At 42.3% G+C, this 19,485-nt stretch overlaps 1 pseudogene across 1 annotated transcript; it reads right to left on the bottom strand.

Moving 5' to 3' along the window:
- Positions 1 to 2,110: 2,110 nt before the first annotated feature.
- Positions 2,111 to 18,143, bottom strand: LOC145343723 (cryptochrome-2-like; annotated as a pseudogene). Its single transcript, XR_013886788.1, has 7 exons — positions 17,929 to 18,143; positions 12,486 to 12,594; positions 11,797 to 11,938; positions 10,290 to 10,464; positions 6,415 to 6,503; positions 5,288 to 5,427; positions 2,111 to 2,570 (listed from the first exon to the last, which is right to left on the bottom strand). The product of XR_013886788.1 is annotated as a cryptochrome-2-like (transcript).
- Between the last annotated feature and the right edge of the window lie 1,342 nt (positions 18,144 to 19,485).

The following is a 19,485-nucleotide window of genomic DNA, read 5'->3' as shown; positions in this document are numbered from 1 at the left end:
TTACACTGAAGTCAGCATCAAGAAGCATTTTGTTACAGATAAACAAGGATAAAGGTTTATTTGCTACAGCTAGATGCTTTAAAAAATTAATTCTCGAGTGGGAGTTGCTGATAGACCGTCTTTTATTTCCCAATACTAATTTTCCTTGAGAGTTGGTTGTGAGTGTGTTCTTTATTAAAGCAAGTTAGGACATTTCAAAAGGCCTGGAGCCTGGAGGAAGACATAGGCCAAACAGGGCAAGGATGGCAGATTCCCTTCCCCAAACGACAATGGTAAACTAGATAGGTTGTAACAAGAATCTGGTAGTTTTGTGGTCATCATTAATGATGTTTGCATTTTACTCAATTATTTGAATTTAAATTGCCCAGCTAACATGGGCAAGATGCCCAATCGGAGAGTCAATGGGCCAAGTGGCCTCCTTTTGCCCTGTAGGGATTCAATGATCTAGGAACTCCTGTTAGGGTGACCCAAGTCCCAAGGATTGAAAGGTGGAAACCAAACTAAAAGCGGTGCACTATCTCTGGAGGATCAGGCCAATGACCTATCGCATAAAAAATGCTATTTTTTACGAAAACAACCCAGAGAGGAGGTCAGTCTGCTTCAGACCAGAAAATATCAACTGAGAACTATAGCTTACTGGGTGTAAGATAGGATGTTAATACAAAGAAGACAAATAACTTTCTCTGCAAAGACAGCAGTGAAAAAAATGGGCCTCTTCACGTGTCACTAGGCACAGCAGACCAATTACATAACTAACTACGACAGTTTCAGGTTTGAGCTTCAGAAGCTCTGAACCAAAGGGGAAACAACAAACACAACCCCAATAACACATGCAGGTGCTAAACGCAGATAGATTCTCCCCTTAGTTAGGGATTACATACTGCTGTTACAATATTGAAGGGATGGTGAGAAGGTTAATGTTTCTTTACACAATAATTTGGCCACAACAAGAGTATTGTGCCCAGTTCTGGTCACCACAATTTGGGAAGGATCTGAATATCCTCGAGAATGGTGCAGGGGAGATTTACCAACATGATTTGGGGGAATTTAGCTACAGGGTCAGGTTGAAAATCTGGGGTTGAGGTTCTCCTTGGACCAAGGGGAGATTTGTTGCAAGGTTATGACAGATTTGGATAAGGTCGAGAAAGAAAAGCTATTCCCATTAGTTGATCATAGAAGGGCTAAGGAATACAAATTTAAGAGACACAAAGTTAAGGTTCTAGGTAGAAGATTCTAGGTGTGATAAGAGGAAGGATGTTTTTTAAAAATAATCAGTAGTGATGACCTGGAGTCTGCTGGCTATAAGGATGGTTGATCAATGGTTTCCAAACACAGGGCTATGCAGATAGAACAAGAAATGAGAATGTTTGGATTTCTCTACACAGAGACCCAGCATAGATTTGATGGGCTGAATGCTTTCATTCTGTGCCATAATGATTGTTATCATTCGAGGAGCACTGTTACTTGATGTGGTAGAAGCAACCAGAGGCAGGGCATGTCACACTGGAACAGTCTCCTGTACCTCCTTAGATTTGAGTCCATTGTAATGTCTGTAAAAGCCAGGGAACAAATCGCTTACCCATTCTCTCAACCAAAGAGTGGCGCAGTAAGGAAATTTACTAATGCTAAGAGAGCAAGGCATGGTTTTAGGCCAATTATTTTGAACAGTGTCATAGGAGCAATTACAAATTCCATATTTAAGTTTTTATCAACTCATCTCTGTTTGTAAGTGTCAGAAGTGTAGAGACAACCTGCAACCAGAAATTTACAAGCACCTTCCAACATGCAAAATATTTTGGAAATGGGAATGGGGCCAGATGCATGAAGCTAGGCAAATTAAAGGCAATGCCAATAACTTACATAACATGACATCATTAACACAGTAAACATATCTCACAGCTCTTTAAAGATATGTTGACTAGGAGCCACATAAGGAGGGTGGGTATCAAGAGAAAGGCTTTAAGGAATTTCTTAAGGGGAAAAGAAAGGAAGAGAGGTTAAGGAAGTTGAATTCTGGCACTCAGAGCTGAGGCAGCTGACAGTACAGCTACTAGCAGTGATGCTAATAAAATCAGGGACCTGCAAAAGGCTGGAGGTGGAGGAGCGCAGAGAGATCACGGAGGGCTGGAGGAAGTTACAGAGAGGGGAGGATGTAACCATGAATGGATCTGAACAGGAAGATGGAAATTTTAAAAACAAGAGCATACTTAAATCAAGGTGTAAATATCCATTTATTGTTAACTCTTGTGAGATCCTTCACCTTTATGCCTTCCTCCCAGCTAATCCAGAGGTCACCTCTGGTAAGGAAACAAGCTACAGCTCGTCTGGCTTGTTGGCGAATCCAACCCTCTTGCTGTAACTATTTCATAATTGCATCAATCCAAGGGAATTCTGTTTGTCTACGTGCCCACTAGGTGAGGGCTTGTTGGTTCTCGTCCCAAGGAATCTGCATGCAAATAGGATTCCCTGCTAGTCTGTCAAAATTGGGGTTATTTGTTGCTGTAGTGTAGAACTCCCGCCACAGCGGCTTCCCACACAGAGAAAGAGGTAGATTGCTGTGCTTTCTTTACCTAAAACAAATTGAATTCATATTTTGTGAGATGACCAATAATATAGATCTTAAATAGAATGTTACTTATAGACCACAACATACTTCTGTGGGCTTTCAGTGGTGACATTAGTAATGAGTCAAGGTTAAGAGTTACACCAAATTATAGCTATTTTCAAACATCTCCAGGTTCCTCATGTCCAAAAAATGGACATGCCCACATTTCTAACAATAATAGACTGAAATCTGGTGGGGATTTGTGTCAGGATTGGATGATCTCTGCTCGATGGTAGTATTACTGATATGAAATGTATCCCGGGCTGTTGAATGAGGCAAGGGAGGAAATAGCAGGGCACTGGCAATAATTTTCAATTCCTCTCTGACCACAGGACAGGTGCTGGAAGACAACCAATGTGGCACCACTATCCAAGAAGGAAAGAAGGGGTAAACTTGGAAACTACAGGTCAAATCAGTCTAAGCTAAGCTTGCAGGGAAAACACAGAGTTCTCTATTTTTTAACAGTAAGTTTCTGCCTGTTTCTGAAAGAAGCAAGAGGAGTTATCCTGTCTCACTCTCTGGAGGCTGCTGTTTAGGGCTGTTAGAAGAAAGGTGTCTCTCTCTCTCTGTAAGAAAAACTCCAGCCCTGTTAACAAGTAAAAACATGCAAGTCCTTGTTGTTTGCCTACTGCTTTTAAAGAGGAGTTTTAATCTGTAAAAGGAATATTGCTTAAATTGGAACTAACAGAGATAAGTTAACAGTGAAGAATTGTTACTTGACAAAGTATTTTAATGGATAAAAGTTAAACGAATTCATTCATTAGTAATTAAGTTGTATTGTTAAATATATTGAAAAACCAAGACTCTCCCGGCAGACTGGTCACCCAAGGAATAGAGCAACATCAAAATGGAAAACAGGGAAACAACTCCGCTCACATAAAAAGCATCAAAAACAGAACATTTTAAAAACTTTCATGGAGCGAGTATTACTGGCAATGCCAACATTTGTTGCCCATCCCTATTTATCCTCGAGGAGACGATGGTGCACTGCCTTCTTGAATCGCTGCAATCCATCAGATGTAGGTACATCCACAATGGTTTTCCGAAGGCAATTCAAGGAATTTAACCTGGCAACAGAAGGAATGGCAATATTGTTCCAAGTCAGGATGGTGTGTGGTTTACAGGGGAACTTCCAGGTGGAATCTTCCCATGCACCTACTGTCCTTCCAGGTGGTAGAGGTCACAGGTTTTAAAAAGTGCTGTTGAAGAAGACTTGGTGAGTTATTGCAATGCATCCTGTGTATGGTGCACATGGCTGCCACTGTGTGCCAGTGGTGAAGGGAGCGAATGTTTAAGGTGCAGGTGGAGTGCTTTGTTTGAATAGTGTCAAGTTTTGAATGTTGTTAGAGCCACAGTCTTGCAGATAAACAGGGATTATTCCAGCTCCTTCCTGACTGGTGCCTGTAGATGGTGGACAAGCATTAGTAACTATATAACTCAGGAAGGGAGCCTTTTGTCACTGAATACTCCAGCTCTGATGAGCTCGTGTAGACACAGTATTTATATAGCTGCTCCAGAAAAGTTTCTGGTCAATGTTAACTCCCAAGATGTTGATGCCGAGAGATTCAAGGGCACCAATGAATATCAAAGGAAGATGGTTAGATTGTCTCTCATTAGGTTTTTTTTAAAGCATATCTTCACACCCACTCACTGTGTTACCCTTTGGGGGAAGTGGTGAAAAGATTCCAGGGCTGGTTAACAGCCTATTGAACCGTGTATTGAACACTCCTTCTATGGTCAGCAAGTCCTGGAGTTGAACCTGAACCTGGAACCTCTGGTCCAGAGGTAGAAGCACTAACCACTGTGCCACATGACTGTACTAGTGCAACATCCATAGCAATGCACAACAAAATACGTCAATTCACAGAAGCATTAAAATATAGGGTGGAATTTTACAAGAAAAATCTGAAGTGTCCAGCTAGTGTGAAAACAGGAGAGTTGCAGATCCGTTGTTTGGGCAAGTTTTTACTCCCAATCTTATGCACAGACTGTTTCTTGCTATTAGAGATAGTGGGCAGGACTAAACTTGCCAGCCAGCTTCTTCAACCAGCAGAGGGAGCTATTGCGCATGTGCAGACCTTTGTGGCTGCACATGTGCAATTCTAACTGCAGAGACCTGACAGAGAGAGTGGGAGAGAGAGAGCTGACAGGCTACGCTGCTGCAGCCAGCCTCAACCCCACGGCCTTTGGGCCCCACCCTTGGCATTGCCTGGTGGGGCAAGGCCAAGATGCCAGGCTGGCACTACCCAAAGGGCACCATCCCACTTGCCCTCCCCAGAGAACCTCAGTGGCCTCCGGTTCTATTGGCAACAGCAACACGACTGTTCCCAATTCATGGGAAGCAGGTGTTTTCCTCACTGTAGAGAACTCCTAGTGAGGCCACAAAGGTAAGTGAGCCCACAAAGGTAAGTGAGCCCAGACAATTGAGCGCCAGGTTCACTAAACAGATGGAAATTACATTTTACATAAATTGAAATAATTTATTCAGTCTCTTGCCAGAAATCGAGAGGCTGACAGCGCTGGAAATCCACTTCCGGTAAGATCATGAGAAATTGGGCACGATCCTGATTTCTTAGGTCTCGTATGACTTTACCGGTTCACTCCGCCCACTGGTGGGCAGGGCAAGCCAGTAAAATCACGGCCATACATCTAAATCAGGAGCAGCAGCTCCTTCATCCTTACCATTCTATAAATTGTAGTAACGTACAATAAAACTTTTGACACGATAAGCACCCAAACCGCAGGTACGGACTCAATCCTGTTGGACTTGACAGCAAGGAGCCTGCATTTAATTTAGACTTTCCATAGTTGGCAAGCGAAGCCTGTAAGCACAAAGAGAGAACATGTTTTGAAGAAAACATTGTTCAGCTGTCGTTTTGACTCTTCAATATAAGACGACCAATAACAACTTTAAATGGCTTCCATTAGAGAAATTAGAAGAAATTAGGACATGCATCATGAGGAATGGGAACTGTAGCATGACTAAGAAAGTTTGTGTGCAGATTTGTTTGAAACGTTGTCATTCCACCTTATCATATAAACATTCCTTTGATAAACACAGGTTTTTTTTTGTTGAAAGCTACCAAAAACCCAACAACCAAGATCCCATTTTAGCAATCTAGTGGCCTAGGCTAACAGTGTGGGCATGTGGGTTCACCACTGCAGCTGGTGAAATTTAAATTCAATCAATAAATTGGAACAGAAAGCTAATCACGATAACAGCAACCATGAAATGATCATCGATCATTAAAAATCCATCCAATGTCCTTAGGGAAGGATATCTGCCATCCCTATCCTATGTGTCACTCGACACCCACAGTGGTTCACTCTGAACTGTCCTCTGAAACAGCATAACAATTCATGAATAATTAGGGATGGGCAACAAATGCTGGCCTTTCCAGCAATGGTCAAATCCCATTGAAGAAAAAAATAAATTCCCCCCTGGCTATTGCCTTAATAGAAAATAGTGTTAATAGAAAAGACCCAACTTGGCCCCGCAATTTTACACATATTGGGCAGGATTTTCCAGCCACATTTATCCCGAGGCCGGAAAATTCCGCCCAAGGTCAGTCCCGCCTGCTACAATTCCCATGGCGGGTGAGACGGTAAAATTCTGCCCCTTATAAAGTGACAATAGTCAGGATCACAGAAAGTGAATCTGTTGGGAAGATGCTGGGTGTTATTTCCGAATTGGAAAGAGATTCAGATGCTTAACAGTGAAAGGAAGCATTAATTGTTTCAAAATAGAATCCTATACTTGTAACCCTATGTTACTATAATACACAAGATAAGAAGCTGTGTTTAAATACCTGTTGTTGCAAGTGTTTATATAATCGTGCCAGGGCTTCTGTCTCACCTCCTTGCCATACAGCAGGACCAAGTTCACTTGTATCAAGCCCTGGAAAACAGTACAAACAATTATGAAACCCATGTTTTCCACTGGGGGGGGGGGTGCGATTGGCCTAATGGTATTATCGCTAAACTATTAACCAGAAACTCAGCTAATGTTCTGGGGACCTGGATTTGAATCCCGCCTCAGCAGATGGTAGAATTTGAATTCAATAAAAAAAATGTGGAATTAAGAATCTACTGATGTCCATGAATACATTGTTGATTGTTGGAAAAATCCATCTGGTTCACTAATGTTCTTTAGGGAAGGAAATCTGCCATCCTTACCCATTCTGGCCTACATGGACTCCAGAGCCACAGCAATGTGGTTGACTCTTAAATGCCCTCTGAAATGGCCTAACATGCCACTCAGTTTTATCAATCACTACAAAGTCTCAACAGCAAATAGGGATGGGCAATAAATGCTGTAATAAGTCTCACGACAACAGGTTCAAGTCCAACGGTTGGACCATGTTTACCCCAGCCCGATGCCGACACCTCCACATCAATAAATGCTGGCCAGCCACTGATGCCCATGTCCCACAAATTAATAAACAAAAAAAAGTAAAACAAATGGTGCCATGCCTCAGTGCACATCTACCATCTCGCTGATCTACAATACTGAAAGCCAGACCGAGGGTCCAGAATTAGTTCTCTTTTCTGCCAAATAGCATGATAAAGCACAGAAGGAGGCCATTCAGCCCATCATGCCCCTACTTATTTTTGATAGGGATATCCAATCATTCCCAACTCCTCATTCCATACAGCTCGGTGAATGTCTTTCCTTGAATTATTTCTTTCTCATTTTAATGTTCATAATGAATCTGCTTCCATCACTATTTCAAGTAGTGAATTCCATATTTCAACAACTTACTCACAAAACAAAAGGTTCCACATGTCGCTTCTGGCCTTTACACTAATTACCTTTAAATCTGTGTCCTCTAGTTATTCATACTTCTACCAATGGAAACAATTTCTCCTTTACTCTAGCAGAGTTCAAGCACCTACAAAATTCCTACTCTTGAACCTTCTCTGTTCCAAGAACAACCCCCATTCTGTTATCATTCTATTAAATCCCTCCTGGACCCACTCAAAGATCTCGACATCTTCCTGAAGCGTGGCCAACCAGAGTTTTAAATACTTTTAGCATATTGGCAACTCACTTTTTGCCTCCCTTTGTAAAGCCAAAGGCTCACATATACTTCTGAACTTGTCCTGCCCTTTTAGAAATTTGTGTACTTGTGCCTTCAGACCTCTTTGTTCCTGCACCTCTTTTAACAATTGTACCACTGAGTTCAGATTACCTTTGACCATTCTTCCTACAGTGTTGGACATTGAAGTGCAACACCAGGAAAATAAAGCAAGAATAAAACAGAAGGGGGGGATAAAGCAACAAAGAAAATAATTGGCAAGGAAGAAGAAAATAATGAGTCAGCAATACATTACATGAGCTGGATGTGAAAGCAATACAAAAAATGCTTCCAATTGATTAAATTGTGATCCAAATCAATTAAATAATGCTTTCACATCTCAACCTGACAGTGAAATATAATCATAGCTGCCGAGTAGGTAAATGTGGTCAACTCTTTGTGCCTAGTAAGGTTGCACAAAATGAAGTGGGATAAATGATTAGTTAACCTGCATTTAGTGTTTCTTGTTAAGGGATAAAGCTTGCTCAGGATATTGGGGGGAATCTACACCTTCTCCCTCAGCAAGCAGACAGAACATTGGCTTAATGGTTCATCATAGGCTCTGTTAGTATAGACAAAAAAAAAAGGAGTCCCCAGCCCATGGCTGAAACAATTAGGTCCTTTGCTTAAGCAAACAGCTGATCCCCTGTGAGTTGCCTTGAACGTAACCAGTGTGGGTCAGCTGTGTCAGGGAATGACAGTTCTACATTATTCAAAAAGGGAAGTAGGGAAAAACCAGGAAATTACAAACCAGTGAGTCTGACATCAGTGGTAGGGAAATTATTGGAAAAAAATCAACTCCATTTGAGGGGGCAAGGATATAGTCAGCATGGTTTTGCCAAAGGGAGATCATGTCTTAAGGTAGCGACTAGGTGTATAGATGAGGGTAATGCAGTTGATGTTGTCTACATGAATATCATTAAGGCTTTTGACAAGGTCCCACATGAGAGGCTGATGAAGAAGACAAGAGCCCATGGGATCCATGGCAATTTGGCAAACTGGATCCAAAATTGGCAAGTGGCAGAAGGTAGAGGGAGATGGTCAAAGGTTGCTTTTGTGACTGGAAGGCTGCATCCAGTGATGTTCCATAGGGATAAGTACTGGGTCCCTTGTTGTTTGCAGTGTACATTAATGATCTGGATGTGAATGTAGGAGGTATGATAAATAAGTTTGGTGGTATGGTAAGTAGTGAGGACAAAGCCTTAGATTATAGGACAGTAAGGACAGACTGGTTAGATGGGCAGAACAGTGGCAAATGGAATTTAACCCTGAGAAGTGTGAGGTAATGCATTTTGGGAGGATCAGAGAGACTTTGGTGTGCTTGTCCAGAGATCTCTGAAGAAAGCAGTACAAGTAGATAAGGTGGTTAAGAAGATGTATGGAATATTTGTCTTTATTAACCAAGGCATTGAATACAAGAAGAGAAGTTATGATGGAGCTGTATAAAACGCTGTTTAGACCACAGCTGGTGTGCAGTTCACACTGTAGGAAGGAAGTGTTGCACGAGGGAAGGTGCAGAGGTGATTCATCAGGATGTTGCCTGGATTGATGCATTTCAGCCATCAAGAAAGAGTGGATAGGCTGGGATGGTTTTCCTTGGAGCAGAGAAGGTGGAGAGTGAACCTGATTGAGGTGTACAAAATTATGAGGGACATATGTAAGGTGGATAGAAAAGAGCCTTCTTGTGACTAATAAATAAAACAAATAAACAGACAGAACCTAACTTAGTACCTCGTTGGAAAGGTAGCACATCCGACAGTGCAGCATTCACCCACTTGCACTAGGAGCATCAGCCTAGATTTTTGCATTAATGTAGATTTCCGTATTAAGAGTTTTTGATTGAGGGAAAATAGTTTTTTTTTCCATGAGATGTAAGTGTCCCTAACAAGGCCAGAATATACTGCTTTTATAGGATGGCACAGTAGCACAGTGGTTAGCACTGCTGCTTCACAGCTCCAAAGACCTGGGTTTGATTCCTGGTTTGGGTCACGGTCCGTGTGGAGTTTGCACATTCTCCTCGTGTCTGCATCGGTTTCCTCCCACAGTCCAGAGATGTCCAAGTTAGGTTGATTGGCCAAGCTAAAAATTGCCTCTTAGTCATGAGATGCATAGGTTAGAGGGATTACCGGGTAAATATGTAGGGATATAGGAGTAGGGCCTGGGTGGGTTTATGGTCGGTGCAGACTCGATGGGCTGAGTGGCCTCCTTCTGCACTGTAGGGTTTCTATGACTCTATGATCTTCCCAATTGCCCATGAGCTGCACCTGGTATACTTATTCAGACATTCACTCCCTCAGAAGGGAGGTCCAGGATATTGATGCACTGCTAATGAGGAATGGTGATAGAATTCCAAGTCAGGATTGGTGTGTTATTTGAATGAGACCTTGCAGGTGGTGGTGTTCCTATGCATCTGTTGACCTGCTCTTTCTCGGTGATAGAGGTCACAGGTTTGGAAGGTGCTGTTGAAGGGGGCTGGCCAAGTTGCTGCTGTACATTGGTGTCAATGATACACACTGCTATCAACTGAGCCACAGCTGACACATTTGAATGGATGGTCACTCCAAGAAAAAGGAGCAAATTGCATTACAAATGCCATTATTATTTACCAAACTCTTCCAGCGTAGGTACCCTATACATCTCATCATAGTTCTCTTGGATAGCTCTCGTGCACTTTTCCATCTGATCCACTGTTACCGTGTTGACTGGAGCTTTGGGTAACTCCAGTCCCTGGATGATTGTTTGAAAGTGAGTGGGGTTTTTCTGCCATTCGCCTTGATTATTCTAGAAATATATTACAGGTGGAGTTTATCACTCACAGCAAGTATTATAAAAAATAGGTGAGATTTTTGCTTTAATAACAGCTGACACTAATTTCATAATTCTGTTACTGAAAATAACTAATTAAAAAAAAGCCCAAAAATATAATTACCAAAACAAAGAAGAAAATGGAAAAAAATGCCTAGCAACACTGACAAGCAATAAATACATAGCTTTCAAAGAAAATGCACAAACATTTAAATCTATTAACCACAATGAAAAGAATCTGCTGCTCGAGTTATATAACTGTTCCCTGTTCCCTTATGCATTACCCAGCCCAAACGTACTGTTATCAGATAGGTGCCACATGTTTATTTGACCGAGTTCAGCCGGAACACGTTTAGAACGATGACTGGACCACTTTCCTGTGACTGATCTGCTACATCACATGTACTGCAGTGTGACCTTCCTCCCAATAATCCTAACACTAGGTGGCAAAATACAATATCTCAACTTTGCAAACACCCACACACAATTCTCACAGCGCAAGTATGTGCATATACCAGCAGTAGTTGAGTTCAAATCTCCTCTGGGCAATTACATTCTTAAAAATCTGGAAATCAAAAGCTGATTTTTTTCGGCAGAAGTGACAATGTAAAATATACTTCCAATTACAGCACAAATCTTTAAATCAATACTATAACGATATTATTTATTAGTGTCACAAGAAGGCTTATATTAATGCTGCAATGAAGTTACTATGAAAATCGCTACACAACGGAGTCTGTTCGGGTACACCGAAGGAGAATTTTGCATGACCAACGTGCCTAACCAGCATGTCTTTCAGATTGTGGGAGGAAACCCACACAGACATGGGGGGAATGTGCAGACTCCATACAGACAGTGACCCAAGCTGGGAATTGAATCTGGGTCCCTGGCGCTGTGAGGTGGTAGTGCTAACTGCCATCATGAAATACATTCATAGGCACGGGCTTGGGAGTTGAACTCAGGGCAATAATCTCAGGATAAAGGGGTTGGCCATTTAGGACTTAGATGAGGAGAAATTTTGGGTCATTGTCTATATTCAGGACTGAAATGTTGTGACACTAAAGGGAACTGGACAGGAACATAAAGTTGAGGTTAAAGATCAGCATGACCTAATTGATTGACAGACCAAGCTTGAAGGCTAAGTGACATTCTCCTAATCCTATTCCTTATTCTGTTAGTGGTTGTCAGGAATGAGGGCACTGTATACTTTACAATTTCACTTCCTTTAAAATGGCACGCTTTGCACCTTAAAGGGCCCTTAAACAAAAATTGCAAGCTTGATTGAAGTTGATAAATGAAGTAATTTACTGGTCAACATCATACAAGATATGCGAGTTCTGTATGATAAATTCTATCCCAGCATCCTTTGCCAGTTTCATTATGGTGGCATCCCTCGCTTTCCAAAAGGTTTGGAGTCATGTTCGAAAGTCAATTGTGTCATGTTCCATTCCTGACAGAAAATAAAACCTGTCACCACAGGCTGCTACGGTTACACGAGACGGTTATGCCATTTTAAAGAGCAAACTCAGGAAAGTGGACAAGTACATAGCATGCTAATAGCTTAAACATGCACTAGCACCAAGATACCTGTTTACACTCAAACACCCTACATGTAAATGGAGGGTGGGCCAATATGAGGCCCTCCAGCATGTCAAGTAAAGGTGGGGGAGAAGGAGAAAAGTGAGAGAGTGAGAGAGAGAGAGAGAGAGAGAGGATGCCTCCATCATGAGGTGCCAACTCAGCCACCATAAAAATCTTTCTAAATAATGCCTCTGCAGCAGGGCCACCAATAGTGGATGGGGAAGACCCTCCACAGTGTGACCTGTGGCCAGATAGACAGGAAGGACCTCAAAGCCATTTTGTAGGCCATCACTCAAAGACTGCCTCCAGGCAGCTTTCCTGGTCAAAGGTCAAGGGGCCTGCAGGCAAAATAACTCCCCTCAACTGACTTAAAGCTGTATAGGAGTGAATGCTCGATGTTATAAATCTGAATTTACCTTAAATAATCTTGGAAAGACATCAGTTGGTTGTCCTCGAACAACAAAAAGCCTGGATTTTAGTTTCTTTAGACTATCATCCAGGTCTTCGAAGCGCTGGAGAAGAAACCTAGATATAAGAGAAAGAAAGGCTTGAGGAAATTATATTGAGGACATAAGAGGAGCAGGAGGAGGCCAAACCACTCTTCAAACCTACTCTGCCATTCCAAGTTTATGGATGAACATGCACATCACTTCCACTTCCCTCTCTCTACAAGCCTCTTTCATACAATATCCAATAATCTATCAATCTCAGGCTTAATGTATCTGCCGGCTCAGCAGAACTCACAGGTCTCTGGAATAAGAATGCCAAAGACACACAACTCTGGGTGAAGGAATTCTCTATCACCTCAGTCCTAAATTGCTGACTACTTTGTACATATTTTGATGCAAATCATAATCTCTGCTTGATGATGAAGAAAATCAATTTTGTACAATGTCATGGATTGATCAGGAACATCATTCATTCACAACAATATCGTCATATTTTGCAAAGTAGAAGCTGAGTTTCCAGGGAAAGGAATCCGCTGATTAAACTGCAAAGCAACTGCCTCCAGGGGCAATTTGGCATGACCAATTCACCTAACCTGCACATCTTTGGAATGAGAGAAACGGGAAGAAACCCACACAGATACAGGGAAAACGTGCAAACTCCACACAGATAGATACTGATAATTATTTTCTCAAAAGAAAGGGTACATTTCAGATTGGAGATAACGCAAAATAATGGGTTGAATTTTGCTGCAGAAATAATGGCAAGGTTATCAGCACTCAAGTGTTATTAAAGTGTAACATGAGTGTAAAGTTGACCACAACATCCCATGGCATGCATGTGGAGTTAAACATAGAAATTGCTGTCGGAGTTTCCCTGCTGCAGAAATTGTACTAGACTGGTATTTTGCCAAGGGAGGAATTGCAATACTTACATGATAGATACCCATTAACAGCCAAAGGAGGATTAGGGCTTGTCATCATTGTGATCAATCTCAATCATTACCAGAATCATACTGGCACTGAAAATTAACTCAAATCAATTAAGGCAAAATACTGCAGATTTGAATCTGAAACAAAAACAGAAAATGCTGGAAAATCTCAGCAGATCTGTCAGCATCTGCGGATAGGGAAACAAGAGTTAATGTTAGCAATCCGTACGACTTCAGACTCTGACAAATGGTCATTCTGACTCAAAATGTTAGCTCTGTTCTCTCTCCACAGATGTTGTCAGACCTGCTGAGATTTTCCAGAATTTTCTGAAAATGAATTCTAAGCGTGGAGCCTCACTGCTTTAGGTTTTAATTATTGGCGGAGAGTTAAAAAGTAAACAAATTTATTGTCAAATGATAAAAATAGACCTGATAAGTAGGAAAGTTACACAAAACCTTGGTGATGACACCAAGATGGCAGGGTTGGCGGGTACCGAAGTGGATTGTGAGGTGATACAACAGGATATAGATAGGTTGGTGCATTGGGCAGATGGAATTTAATCCTGACAAATGCGAGGTGATGCATTTTGGAAGGAATAATGTAGAGAGGAGCTATGTGGTTAAAGGTAGACAAATTAGGAGTATAGAAATACAGAGGGACCTGGGAGTACAGGTTCACAAATCCATGAAGGTTGCGACACAAGTGGAGAATGTTGTTAGGAAGGCTTATGGAATGCTAGCCTTTATAGGAAGGGGTATAGAGTTTAAAAGCTGCCGTCTAATGCTTCAGTTGTATAGAACGTTGGTTAGACTGCATTTGGAGTACTGCGTCCAGTTCTGGTCGCCTTACTACCGGAAGGACGTGGAGTCTCTGGAAAGGGTGCAGAGGAGGTTTACCAGGATGTTGCCTGGCATGGAGGGGCTGGGTTACGAGGAAAGGTTGGAGAAACTGGGACTGTTCTCCTTGGAAAGACAGAGATTGAGGGGGGACATGATAGAGGTATATAAGATACTGAAGGGAATAGACAGAGTCAATAGTGAGAGACTGCTCCCTAGATTGGGTACAAATACGAGAGGTCATGATTTAAGGGTGAGGGGGGAGAGGTATAATTTGGATATGAGAGGAAGGTTCTTTACGCAGAGAGTTGTGGGGGTATGGAACGCACTACCGAGTAGGGTGGTGGAGGCAGGAACATTGGACTCGTTTAAGGTTCAGTTAGATAGACACATGAGTGAAACGAGGATGGAGGGTTATGGTAGGGGTTATTAAATAAGGGTTAGAACCTCGGGAGACACCGGAAAGGCAGACTTGTGATTAATGTTTTTGTCTTTTTATTCCGCAGGTGGAGGTCCACCTCGTTGTCAAACAAGGGGCATGCACACGGTGGGTCGTGTGTGGGCTGCTCTTGGAGGTTCCGGGAGTGGCCTAGTACTTCGTGTCGGTGTGTGTGCTTGATCCTGGACCGGTAGACGGGCGCCGCAACAGCTTGGTGACTAGCACTGCTGGCTGTGCAGATACATGGATTTGGGCCTGTGTCTGTGGGAGTTTGTGCATTCTCCCTGTGGTTGCGTGGGTTTCCTCCGGGCGCTCCGGTTTCCTCCCACACCCCAAAGGTGTGCTCTTAGGCTGATTGGTTTTACCAAATTGACACTATTCTCCCCTGAATCTGGCTAAGTTAGGGGTTCTATTCGTAGACACACAGGGTAGAATAGGTGTAGGGTGATGCGGCGGCGCGGGCTTGTTGGGCCGAAGAGCCTGTTTCCTGTGCTGGGTTGTTCTTTGTTCTTTGTAAAACCTGTATCAGATTTTGGTTTGACCACTAAGTACTTTGTGTGATTCTGAAAACATGACGAAAAAAGGATGTAAAGGCAGTCCCACATTCATGTGGGCACACACATACAAAGTGATTGTTTTACAAACCTATATAAAAAGTTATTATCTGCTAACTTACACCTATTAGAGGTAATTTGAGGCAATATGTCTGATTGCCTAGAAACAGACCACACAAAGTAATTTGAATTGAAGCAATACATTTGTGGGATGTTGATTGATTGGTAGATTGGCTATCATTTCACTTTTGAAACCTGGGTCACATCCAATTTAGAGAGCGATAGATCTGGAAGTTTTGCCCCTAAGTTAGGTGGAGAGTGCAATGGAAATTAATTTTAGACAATGTTGACACTGTTCATTGTGGGTGCAGTGCAAAACTGCCCACAACTGAAAGCAAACTGTCACGGTATTGGAAGTCTCGCTCAGTGGAGGTTAACACTGGGGTATCCTGGCCTGGTGTTAACGTGGCAATAGCTGCTTAAAAATGGGGTCAGTAGCCTCAGATGTTTGAGGATCATCGTACCCAGTTGTTGAGCTTCCCTCAGGATGTCCATTTGGCACCCTCATTGTGTCAATTCTGCAGACACAGGCATGTGGGTTTGCTGCGAATACTCAGGCTGTTGCTGAGTGGGAGAGAGACAAAGCCAACTTCTTTTCACCGGAAGGGTAGGGGGTTTTAGTTCAGTTGGGCAGCATGGTCACTGCAAGCTTGGAGGACTGAAGGGCCTGGCCTGTTCCTGCGCTGTAATTTTCTTTGTTCTTTAGCAGTCCACAGTATTTCTGGGGAGCCGGGATGAATACCCCTGCTCCTTCAATTCCACAAATCGCAAATAGTACAAAAGTATGCAGCTGTTACCCCAGTGGCTAGCAGTGGTCCCGTTAGCTTTGGGCCACGATGTCCTGTGTGAGCACAGTATGCATAGTGCTGGAGTTAAAATCAACTCCCTTGAAATCACACATGATATGGGACTAGAGATTAGAAAGGAGCATTGCAATTGCAGCTTTACCTCTTTATCAAGTTAACAGTCAATTTGACATCGGTGAGTAACAACAATCAATATAGAAGCTTGTCTGAAAGATAAAATACTCTTGACATTTAGCTGAACAATCTCGCCCTCAATCTCTCAATTTGTCTTATATATCACTGGGTGAAGTGTAGTGATATTGGAAAAAGTTTTAAATTTGGCAGCAGTTTGCTATTGGGTTAATAGAATCAGATAATCATACATTACAGAAGGAGGCTATTTGTCCCATCATTCTCCTTGAAAGGATATCTTTGTAAATGCATTCTTTCAGGCATTTTACCCAATTCCCTTTTGAATGTTATAACTCTGTCTGCCTCCAGCACCTTTTCAGGCACCACATTCTAGCTCACTGTGCAGATTCCACTCTTGTTCACCTTGTCTCTGGTTCTTCTGCCCTTTGTTGTACACCTGTCCCTGGTCCAAAACTGTGTCCCCACATTTAGCCAAGGCAATCCACAGAGCCCAAGGATTGGGTTAACGCTGCGAAAGAGAACTCTGATTAGCAAATGGTAACAAAATCGTTTCCCCATTTTACCAAAGAGTGAACAGTCAAGTAAAATTAATATTTCAATACAGAATGATAATGGACACTCCATTAATTAATTAATACTACTTGCGCCTTTCACTTTGCATTATATTAACACAAAAGACAACATTCAATCCAGTTTCTGATGGCTTCCTTACCATTTAATTTCTGGACAAGATGCCTAGCCAGCTGGAAGACAGTGAAAAATAGTTTGTTTATTTATTTGTCATAAGTAGGCTTATATTCACACTGCAATGAAGTTACTGTGAAAATCCCCCAGTTGCCACACTCCGGCACCTATTGGGTACGCTGAGAGGAAAATTTAGCACGGCCAATGCACACTTTTCGATTGTGGGAGGAAACCAACGCAGAGAACGTGCAAACCCAGACACAGCGACCCAAGCTGGGAATCGAACCCTGACGCTATGAGGCAGCAGTGCTAACCACTGTGCTGCCCAACAGTGGAGTTGATGCTCCTATTTAATCGGTAATTCTGAGGGTGCAGGACCTGCATATCAATGTGACGCTCCAAACAACGGAATGCATTATGATAGCAATTAAACGGCTTGTAAACTTTTAATAATATTGTACTTGTGAAAAGTTTTTATTAACGACTTTTATTTAGAAACCTTGGAAATGTTGCTGAAATGCGCCTCTGCCTTGTTTGTCCTTATTGTCGGCACTTGGAGTAACAGCTCTTGTGGACAAAATGTCTCTTCTGGTGAGTGATGTGGCCAGCCCAGAACTAACTGGAGCGGAATCAGGCACATAATTCACAGCTAACTTGGTACAAAGCTGCAGAAATTTTGCTCTAGATCTCCAAATCCCTGGGGGTCAGCAATTCATTGCAAATCTACTTAACAATTAAAACAAATATTTCACGACGGCCATCAGGAAGACGTTAAGTGTCTAAATTGTTGCTACCTGTGCCGTTCACCTCGCATCATATGAACACGAAAAGCAACATTTAATCCACAGTTTCTGATGGCTTCTCATTTTAATACATATTGTTGGTAGCTGCCATAATTATTGACTCATTCCCAGAAATGGGATCATTTGGGGACGGGGGAAAAAGGAGAGTTAAATAAAAACGACAGACCTCTATCTGTTGATCCGGATGTTTGAAGATGCTACGAAGCACGGATCCAAAATGTAAATGCATCTCAGCCCCCCGACAGGGAACGCTGTAAGGATTGTCGTGAGTCCCTTGCGAAACCAGTGTACCGAGTTCAGCACCATCCCCCGACTCAGAATAATAGCAACCAGGAGAATTACAGGCACGGACTGTGTGAACCTCGCCCACCCCCTGTAAAACCACAGGCTGCACCACTCGCACTGAGGCAATCTTAAACTGATGTAACCAGATCCGCCCAATTATCCCTTTACAACCAGTTACTTTCCTCCCAGGAGCTTAAAGCAGCTCACGTCACTGAGCTACTTACTGTTGGACACAAGCAGAGAGCTGTGGGGTTTAACCTTTTCAGCTTCATTTGTGATTTGCTTTTTGCTACAGGTACTATTCATTTTAAGAGCGGGGGTCGCTTAGTTCAGTTGGCTGGATAGCTGGTTCATGATGCCAACAGCCAGGGTTCAATTCCTGCCTGGGTGAGGTTATCCACGATGCTGCCACCTTCAGTCCAAAAATGTGCGGGTTAGGTTGATTGGCCGTGCTAAAAATTGCCCTTAGTGTCCTGAGTGTGTAGGTTAGAGGGATTAGTGGGTAAATATGTAGGGATATAGGGGGTAAGGCCTGGATGGGATTGTGGTCAGTGCAGACTCGATGGGCCGAATGGCCTCTTTCTGTACTGGAGGGTTTCTATGATAAATTCTCCCTCAGTGTACCCAAACAGGTGCTGGAGTGTGGCAACGAGGGGATTTACACAGTAACTTCATTGCAGTGTTAATGTAAGCTTACTTGTAACACTAATAAATAAACTTTAAACTAATAAATAAACTTGTAACACTAATAGATAAACTTTTTCTAGACATGGGGGAGATGCCAGAGGACTGGAGAATTGCAAACAATATGTTCTGGTTCAAAAAACATTGTAAGGGTAGCCCCAGCAAATCCAGGTACATCAGTGTCAGGCAAGCTTCTTGAAACAATTATTTGGTTAGGATTTGCAGTCACATGGAAAAATGTGGGTTGATCAGGAAGAGCCAGCATGGATTTCTAAAGGGCAAATCATGTTTAATTAACTTGCTGGAGCTTTTGAGGAAGTAACAGAAAGGGCCAATGTTGTTGATGTGGTGCACATGGACTTTCAGAAGATATTTGATACAGTGCCACACAACAGACTTGTGAGAAAAGTTACAGCTCTTGGAATAAAAGGGACAGTAGCAAACATGGATACAAAACTGGCTGATTAGAGGAAGTGGAGAGTAATGGTCAATGGATATTTTTCAGGCTGAGGAAGGTTTGTAGTTGTGTTTCCCAGGGGTCGGTATTTTAGTAGGATCAACATGGAGAGACAATATAAAATAAGGTGTAAAATTCTTAAGGGGCGTAAGAACAGGGGAACCTGTACATGTGCATAAGTAATTGAAGGTTGCAGGGAAGTTGGAGAAAGCAATTAATAATGCATAAAATATTCTGGGATTTATTAATACAGGCATAGAATACAAGAGCAAGATAGATATGCTGAATTTATAGAAC

This window comes from Carcharhinus amblyrhynchos, chromosome 6, assembly GCF_965287045.1.
Source record: "Carcharhinus amblyrhynchos chromosome 6, sCarAmb.v2.hapA, whole genome shotgun sequence".
Taxonomy (NCBI): domain Eukaryota; kingdom Metazoa; phylum Chordata; class Chondrichthyes; order Carcharhiniformes; family Carcharhinidae; genus Carcharhinus; species Carcharhinus amblyrhynchos.
Note: the sequence above shows the minus strand (reverse complement) of the source record. Positions and strands in the feature narration are given on the sequence as shown.